The following is an 8,562-nucleotide window of genomic DNA, read 5'->3' as shown; positions in this document are numbered from 1 at the left end:
AGAGAAAATCTGGAGGATCTGGAGGGATGCAGGCCTGGGATTAGGCCACCAGGGGTCTAGCTGGACTCCTAGAAGTGCCTAGTTGAAGGGGCATCTTTTTGGACTCCTTACTGCTCACTTTGAGTCTGTCACCAAGTCTGTCAACTTTGCGTCCACAGCATCTCTCAGTTCTGTCCACTTCTCTCCATTCCCACTGTCACCTTCAGCTTTCTCCTGGTGACCACAGTGGCTGTGTGGCTGGTCTCTGCTTCCTTTTTTATTCCCCTTCCTTCATGCCTCACCCAAGAGGACACATGATGGTGACAGTCCCTTACTTCACACGCTTCAGTGGCTCCCATTGCCTTGAACATCAAGACCAAAATCTTTAATGTGCCTTAAGAGGTGCCACGACCATCGGGCCCTGCCCACTTCTTGGCCTCACCTTTCGCCATTTCCTCCAGTCAAATGGAATGACCAGTTTCCTAAGTATGCCAGGCTGCACATGCCCTCATTTTTCACTCTTGAACTTTGACCTTTTATTTCCTTTGCAGGGAATGACCTTTCTTGCCCTTTTCTAAGCTAACTCCTAGGCATCCTTTAAGTTTCAGTCTAGACCTCACTTTCCCCGGGAAGCCCTGTCTGCCACGACCCTTTGCCCACAAGGGACAGGTTAGTGTGACAGGTTGCATTTTCCAGAGATGTTGCCAACGATATTTCCCATCCCATGTGCTCTTCTTACAAGGTGACCTTGACACTCTTCCCATTGAGGCATGGAACGTATGTCCTGTCCTCTTGAATTTGGGCGTAGCTTTGTGACTGCTCCCACCAAAAGAGTACAGCAGAAGTGATGCTGTGTGACCCCTGAGGCTAGAGCATAAAGTCACCATGCATGTTCACCTTGCTGTCTGGGGACACTCCCTCGTGGGACCCCATCCCATGCTGCGAGGAAGCACAAATTAGCCCATGAAGAGTGACTTCATGGAGATGATATGCCAGCATCAGCCACCAGATGTGAGCAAGGAGGCCTCCAGGTGATTCCAGGTGGCTGCCTTATCACCTCCAACCCTTTTGACTTCTCAGCTGGAGCCCCAGACACCATGGGACATCCCCACTCAGAGAATCCATAAGCATAACAAAATGCTGTTTCATGCTGCTGAGTGTTGGCGTGACTCGTTATGCACTGATTGCTAACCAGCATAGTTAGGAGCTTTTTTGCAGATCTTCCACAGCTCTTCATCTATCACAGAACTGAAAACGCTGTCTTTTTTTTTTTGGCAGCTGGCCAGTACAGGATCTGAACCCTTGACCTTGGTGTTATCAGCATCATGGTCTAATCAACTGAGCTAACCAACCAGCCCTGAAAATGCTGTCCTCTGCTTACCTTGTTTTTCTTCTCCTCTGGACTGTGTTTTCCATGAAGTCTCCCATTCTGGTTTGTTTCTCCTGAGCTTAGTATAATACATAGATGTCACTGGAATATTTTAAAAATATATTAATTTTTAGAATCAATTTTAATTGCTTGTTTAAAACACAAATATGTTCTCCGTTAAAAAAAAATGCAAATCCAAAATCCCTTTAGCCACCACACCCAATCCCTGCCTCTTGTTGCTGTTATCAGCATGATCTGTATCCTTAAGGACCTTAAAATACTTCCACATACATCTATGTGCATCTTTAATATTGTTCTAAAATCCCAAGGATGCAGCATGCTAAATATGTTTATTTTGCAACTTGGTTTTTTTCACCCAGCAATGTGTTTCTGAGACCAAACCTTGCTGATACATATCTAGTTTATTTCTCTGAACTCCTGTATAGCATCTCTACATAGTAGTAGTTGCCTTTTGGCTTTTCATGCTATTTCTGTGTCAATAGGCACGTATGCTCTGTCTACTGCCTTGCTGTTATAAACAGCACTTGAGTGAGTGGAACGTACAGACCCCCTTATGTCTATCTGGAGTGTTTGTTGAGGCCAGCTGTTCTCAACTTGGCTGCACATAGAATCACCTGGAAGCTTTTACAATCACACCAATGCCCTCCCCGCCACTGAAATTCTTAGTTCAAGGGTCCGGGGTAAGCGTTTTTAGAAGCTCCGCAGGTGGTTCAAATGTGTGTCCAGGGTTGAGACTCACTGTTCGGGGGTGAACACTGGGGATGTTGGTAGTGGAATTACTGAGCCAAAGGGGACACCCCCCCGATTCTTATGAATTCCTGCCCAATTGGCTTTCATGGTGGCTGAACTGATTTGCATCTCCACTGGCAGCATGCAAGTGAATATTGACTGTTTTGTGTGAACAAGTGAATATGAGTCACTGTAGGTTGGTGATCCGGAGCCCTTATCCACTGCACAAACTGCCTCCAAGTGGCCCATCACTTGGCTACAGCCCACAAACTTCCGGGCTTGCAATGCTTTGTGTCCTTAGGTGGCAGCATGGTACAGCTGAAAAGGTGCCGGGCTGGAAGGGACAACCTGGATTCTAGTTCATTCCCAGATTCTACCTTGCAGTGTGTCCTGCCATGTCACATACCCACGCTGGGCCTCAGTGTCCCTACCCTTGAAGGGAGGAGAATTGGAATCTTGCCCAAGGTTCCTTTTAATGCCAACCTTCAGTCTGAGCCATGAGTTATTTGCAGCCAGGTGGTCAGAGTGTGGCCAGTTCTGAATCTTTTCTGCACGGTGGACCCCTCCTCAGAGTAATGTTTCTCAGTATAAAATGCATGGGGTTACAAAGGCAACCAGTTATATGGAAACACAGTTATCAAAATGTTCCAAAGCCAAATTGTCATAGAGCAATACCTGTACTGCTTTATTAACACACTACACAACAAGATCTGGTAGTCGGTCGGCAACATTATTACAATTTTAATTTCAAAGCAGTGAGGAGTGTGAATGATATTCCAAGATCTCTGCAACAAATATAACGGGACCTGAAAATATCTAGGATTCCTAATGGCGACAAGGTTGCAGGTTCTGCTTATGCTCCTGCAGTTTCTTGCCTACACTCATAGCGGAAGGAAATGCTACATTCCAGGTAGATGTTAGCAAAATTAAGAGGTATTTTTTTTTTGCTCCATCCAGTTTCATTGACCCTGGGTTACAAGCTAATAGACCCCAGGTTACGAGCCCTTGCTGGAGTTACTCTTGGGTTTCAATCTCTGCTCTACAGCTTTCTGTGTGGGTACATTTGGGTAAATTGCTTTTCTTCCCTGAGCCTCAGTTTCCTCATCTGTAAAATGTGTGCAAGGCTAGTGAGCTTCTAGGAGTGCTGGGAAGAGCAAATACAATAGATCAAATTCAGCACACATTTACTGAGAACTTTCTATGTGCTCAGGGCTGTTTTAGGTGCTGGGGACTCTGGACTGCATGGGAAAGACAAAATCCTTGCCTTCATGGAGTTTACTATCCAGGGGCAGAGACAATGAACAAGGAGGAAAATAAATCAATATGGTTTGAGACAATAAGAAGGGCTATGAAGAAAATAAGCCAGGTGACATGAAAGAGCACAAATGCCAGGTGAGGCAACATTAGATCAGGTAATTAGAGAATAATAACACAGAGACAAGTTAGTTATATTAATGTATAAGATGAGAGAATGTATTTGAAGTGTTTGGCACAGTGCCTGGCACATGGTGTATATTCAATCCGTGCTGGCCCCAGTGACGATGGTGATGACGTCTCTGCTGTTAGGCTGGCAGTTCCCTGGGGACACAGGCCCCAGCTCGCTGCAGCCGATGCTGGCTTCACCTGCTGTGTTCGGGGCTGGCTGAGGGTTGGGCGGTGGAAGCCCATGAGGAGAACAGCAGTCCTGTCAGAGCTGGATCTGAGGGAAACAGGTCTGATTAAAGGAAGATAAAGTCTTCTCTCTGCTGTGTCTTGCGGGGAGAGCGAAGCAATCAATAGGTCTCGCAGATCAGTGGAGGGTGCTTGGAATCTGGCAGCATGGGGCTTTTTAATTAAACCCATAACTGCGAGAAAAGGTAACTGCCTTATTTCTGCAGCTTGCGTTTCTGTCTGCCTGCCAGAAACTGAACAAATCAATGCACTTCCAGAGGTTCTGAGGATCTTGATGAGGTGGTCTCTGGTTTGGGGATGGCCAGACACTGAGATGAACTCCTGGGTGGCCAGGGTGTCAGGTTCTAATCCTGGAGATTCAGGTGTTGTCTTTAGCATTTAAATACCCACAGCAGGTATAATCATCAACTGCACTCTTTGGGAGGGTGAGGACTCTTTCCAGCTAGCAGTGGTTTAGCTCCCAGGATTTTATAATGGGCTGAAACTAACCCCAAATGTCAACATTCCTTTTTTTTGAATTTTCTTTTATTATGAAATAGAGCTTTACTTACTTCAGGTGTGGTTCACGGACCAGCAGCATCAGCATCATCTACTGAGAATCAGAAATGCAGACTTCAGACGCTGCTCAGTTAGAATCTTCATTTTAACAAGATTCCCAGAAAATTCATGTGCACGTTAATGTGCGAGAAGCCCTGAAACAGATTGCACATACGAGACTTAGAAGACAAAGCAGCCAATTGCCAATGTGCAGACCTTATTTAAATCCTGAAAAAAAGTAAAAAAAAAAAAAAAAAAAAAAAAGGTGTATTTATGAGAACATTAGAAATTTGAACATTTATTGGATGTTTGCTGACATTAAGGAATGATTCATTTTTCAGGTGTGATAACGGTAGGCTGGTTTTATTAAAAAAGAGCCCTTACCTTTTACACGTGGAAATACTTACAGATGAAATGATTTCATGTCTGGCATGTGTTTCAAAATCCTGGTGGAGGTAGAGCCAGGGGCTGTGGACAGGGCAGGACTGGCTGTGGTCGATGGTTTGGGGAACTGGGTCTTGTAACATGAAGATGCATTATACTGGTTTGTTAACTTCGTGTATGTTATAAATTCTCCATGATGAAAAGTTAAGACCATGATGCATAAAACACGAAGGTGTTGTAAATGAATAAGAATTCAAGTGGACATCCTTGTTATCTGTTACCAGGTCATTACCAGCCCCATCCTCTGCCAGAGCCCCTCCCCCAAAGTAACTTCTTCCCTCCCACTCTCGGGGCAGGTCTCACCTCTGGCTGCCCATAGGATCACCTGGGAAAACTTTACAAAATAATCATGCTGAGCCCCCTCCAGTCCAATGAAGACAGACTCCCTGGGGTGGGCACGGGTGATTCTAATGTGCAGTCTCAGTTGAGAATCAATGAGGTCTCCTGACTTTTCAGGTGATGACCTCTTTGCCCTTGAATTTCTCAATGTACTTAACTGCTCTGTTGCATCCAACAGGCCATTTCACCGCTTCTCATGAGGAACTGAGTTGCTGGATTGTTTCGAAAGCATAGGTTACATCTGGTTGTAGACACTGCAACTCATTTTTGTAAATGATGGCAGTAGTTACCATGTACCGAGTGCTTTCCATCCCTCTGGCACAGTGCTAGGTACTTTATGAACATTATTTTATTGAATCCCCACCATTGTGGGGTTGGCATCTCTATCCCCATTTTACCAATGAAGAGATTGAGTCTCAGAAAGACTATGTGGCTTGCCCAAAGTCAGCCAGTTCAGAAAGTGCAAATTGGGAATTTGGGGCTAGCACTCTGTTAACGCCGCTCTCTCAGGATCTTGACAGGGTCATTGGGTCACCCACGAAGAAGCAGATGTAAACACTGAGAGGTCGTCACCACTTACGCTGTGTGCTTTTGGTCAAAATCACTTTGAGCTGTTTCAGTGGCTGTCAAATGGGGACAGTGCTTGTTTTGTCATCTCCAGCTGACAACCTCTTACTCATCTCTCAGAGGTGCATCAGTTGTCATGGGATGGGGAGGCAGGAAAACTCTGCATTTCAAGTGATTTCTTGACTAAAGCTGACGTCATGCCGTCCTCCAGGCTCACCGTGTACCTCTCCAGATCTCTGAGAGCAGTTGGCACGGGCCCTGCATTCGTGATGCGAGACACCAGCACTTATAAGGAAAGGTGCTATTTTGTAGTTATTTTTGTCTGTAGAGCCCAGCCCAGGGGCTGGTGCATGGCGGGGGGCCCCTGGATGTCTGTGATTTGAATGAAAGGTTGAGGGTCCTGCTCTGCCAAAAAAGCTTTGGTCAGAGCACATGATCTAATGATACAATACCCTGTGGGCAGAACTAGGTCATATACAACCACAGGGTCATGGTTAGGAACCTGGTCCTGGAATCCAGACTGTCTGGGTTCAAGACCCAGATCTACCACTTATGTGCTGAATGACCTTGGGCAAGTTATCTTACTTCTCTGGGCCTCCTTTTCCTCCTCTGAAAAGTGGGGGTCACTACAGCAGTTACCTTACAGACTTGTTATAAGGATTGAATGGGTTTGTACATGAAAAGCACTTCCATGATGCCTGGCAGTGCCACATGGAGCCGGAGGCAAAAGGGAAAGTTAGTAATACTGACCCTGTCTTTATTTAAAACGTTGATATTTTGTTCATCCTGTATATTTTTGCATTCATTTTGCATTAATTATTGCATTGATTTTGATTTTTAAAAATATTGCTTCAAAATATTATTTATCTCGAGGACTGGGTTTTCTGGTGCCCTCTTAAAATTTGCTCCCAAGGAGAATGCCTCGCTCGCCTTGCCCTTCTCCTGGCTCTGGCGCTTAGGGACAACACACCAATTTTCACTGGCCTGGAGGGGCTCAGCATCATTATATATATTTTTAAAAAGATACGTATGTTTATGTCTATACGTAAATACATATATATAATGTAATACTTATGCAGAACTTACTAAAATCTGGGTAGGAGATTTTAGTAGGTGGATCTGGGAATGAGACATTTACAGCTGTGGTCCTTGTCCCCAAGGAGTTGACAGACCAGTGATAATTATTACCACTTATTGAACACTTACTGTATGCTAGGCATGGTGCTAGTAATGTTCTCATTTAATCCTTACAGTGACCTCTCAAGAGGAGATTGCTATATTCACTTTACAGATGAAGAAACTGGACTCAGAGTGATTAAGCGACTTGCCCAAGGTCACAAAGTTAACAGCTGGGCAAGTTGAACCCAGTCTTTCAGACTCCAACATCCAAACCCTTTCTCCACCATGATCTTTGGGTGAAAAAAGAGCTCTGTCCCTACCTTCTGCAAGAATATCTTGGATGCCGAAGAAATTAGCTGGTTTTTCTGGGAGTTCCACTGCTAGGTTTCTCTGATTATTCATGTCTCAGGAAGCTCCTGTCTAGATGTGCAGGGGCCCGTGGGAGGCGGATCTCCCCCTTTTCAGAGTGGGTCTGTGCAGCCATCTGCTGTCACCTGTTCCCTGTGGGGAAAAAACTACCGTGTTGAAAAAAATACCAGACAAGGCTTTGGCAGGGTCTAAGCAGACTGGAGAAGTGGCTCCAGGATCTTCTGGAAAAGGGCAGGTGGGGGGAAGGAGAGTGAAAAGGAGACGGGGGAGAGAGAGGAAGGGAGGACAGAGTGGGATGAAGGGCGGGAGGGAAGAGCCAGCGGACAGCCCCCAGGCAGCCATCGTGAAGGTAATTGAAATGTGTAGCTGAATTTCCTGAAGGGTTACTGTTAGCCAAGCTCCCACCCCCAGCAGGGAAACTGGTTTCTTCCATCAGCCTGGGAGAGGCAGTTCCCAGAAGTGAGCCAGGTGGGGGTGGTGACACCGCTCACCTTGAAGGCTAGTTGTGAAGTTCCAATGAGATGGCAAATCTGGAGTTCAGGGCTGGCACATGGTAGGTATTCCATAAATGTCAGTTCAGTTCTCTTCTTTCTAACCAGGGGCTTCTCCCTTCAAAGAGAAGAAATCACCTTATGGTAACTATAGCTGCCATTTATAAAGGGTTTACGGTGTATTATTTACTTTTCACCCCTGGCTTCATTTAATCCACAAAAATTGCTACGATTATCACTGCCTGTTTTGCAGATGATGGAAGGAGGTTCTGAGAGCTTAAATAATGTGCACCAGTTCACGTAGCGTCCACGTGTTCGCACTGTGGAGTGGCACTGTCCAATATGGTGGCTGTTGACCACACACACGTGGCTACTGAGCTCTTGGAAATGTGTGGGCTGGGAAAAGGGAGTGAATTTTAAATTTTATTGAACTTTAACAATTTACATTCAGTTTAAAAACTGAAGGCGTGCAAAGTATTTTTCTGTGCAAACAATTTGATTGTTTTAATGGAATCACATTTCACTTTAACTGTTGAAAATTTAACATCCAAATTGAAACTGTTGTCAAATACACATGGGAGTTTGAAGACTTAGTACATTAAAAAAAAAAGAACGTAAAATATCTCATTAATAATTTTTCTGAGAAACTTTTTATTATGCAATTTGTAAAACATACAGAAGCATAGAGAAAATGAAATATTCCTATCACTCGCTTCAACATTTAAAAATTTTTTTAATTTGAAAAATTTTGATTAAAAATTTAAAAAATTTTTTAAAAATTAAAAAAATTGACAAACAAAATTCTTAGGTATTTATTATTTAAAACATGATGTTTCGAAGTATATATACATTGTGGAATGGTTAAATCTAGCTAATTAACAAAAGCATGACCTCACATAGTTTCATTAATAACTTTTAATATTGATT

Source organism: Cynocephalus volans, chromosome 6, assembly GCF_027409185.1.
Source record: "Cynocephalus volans isolate mCynVol1 chromosome 6, mCynVol1.pri, whole genome shotgun sequence".
Taxonomy (NCBI): domain Eukaryota; kingdom Metazoa; phylum Chordata; class Mammalia; order Dermoptera; family Cynocephalidae; genus Cynocephalus; species Cynocephalus volans.
The sequence above is the reverse complement of the archived record's forward strand: the minus strand, read 5'-3'. Positions refer to the sequence as shown.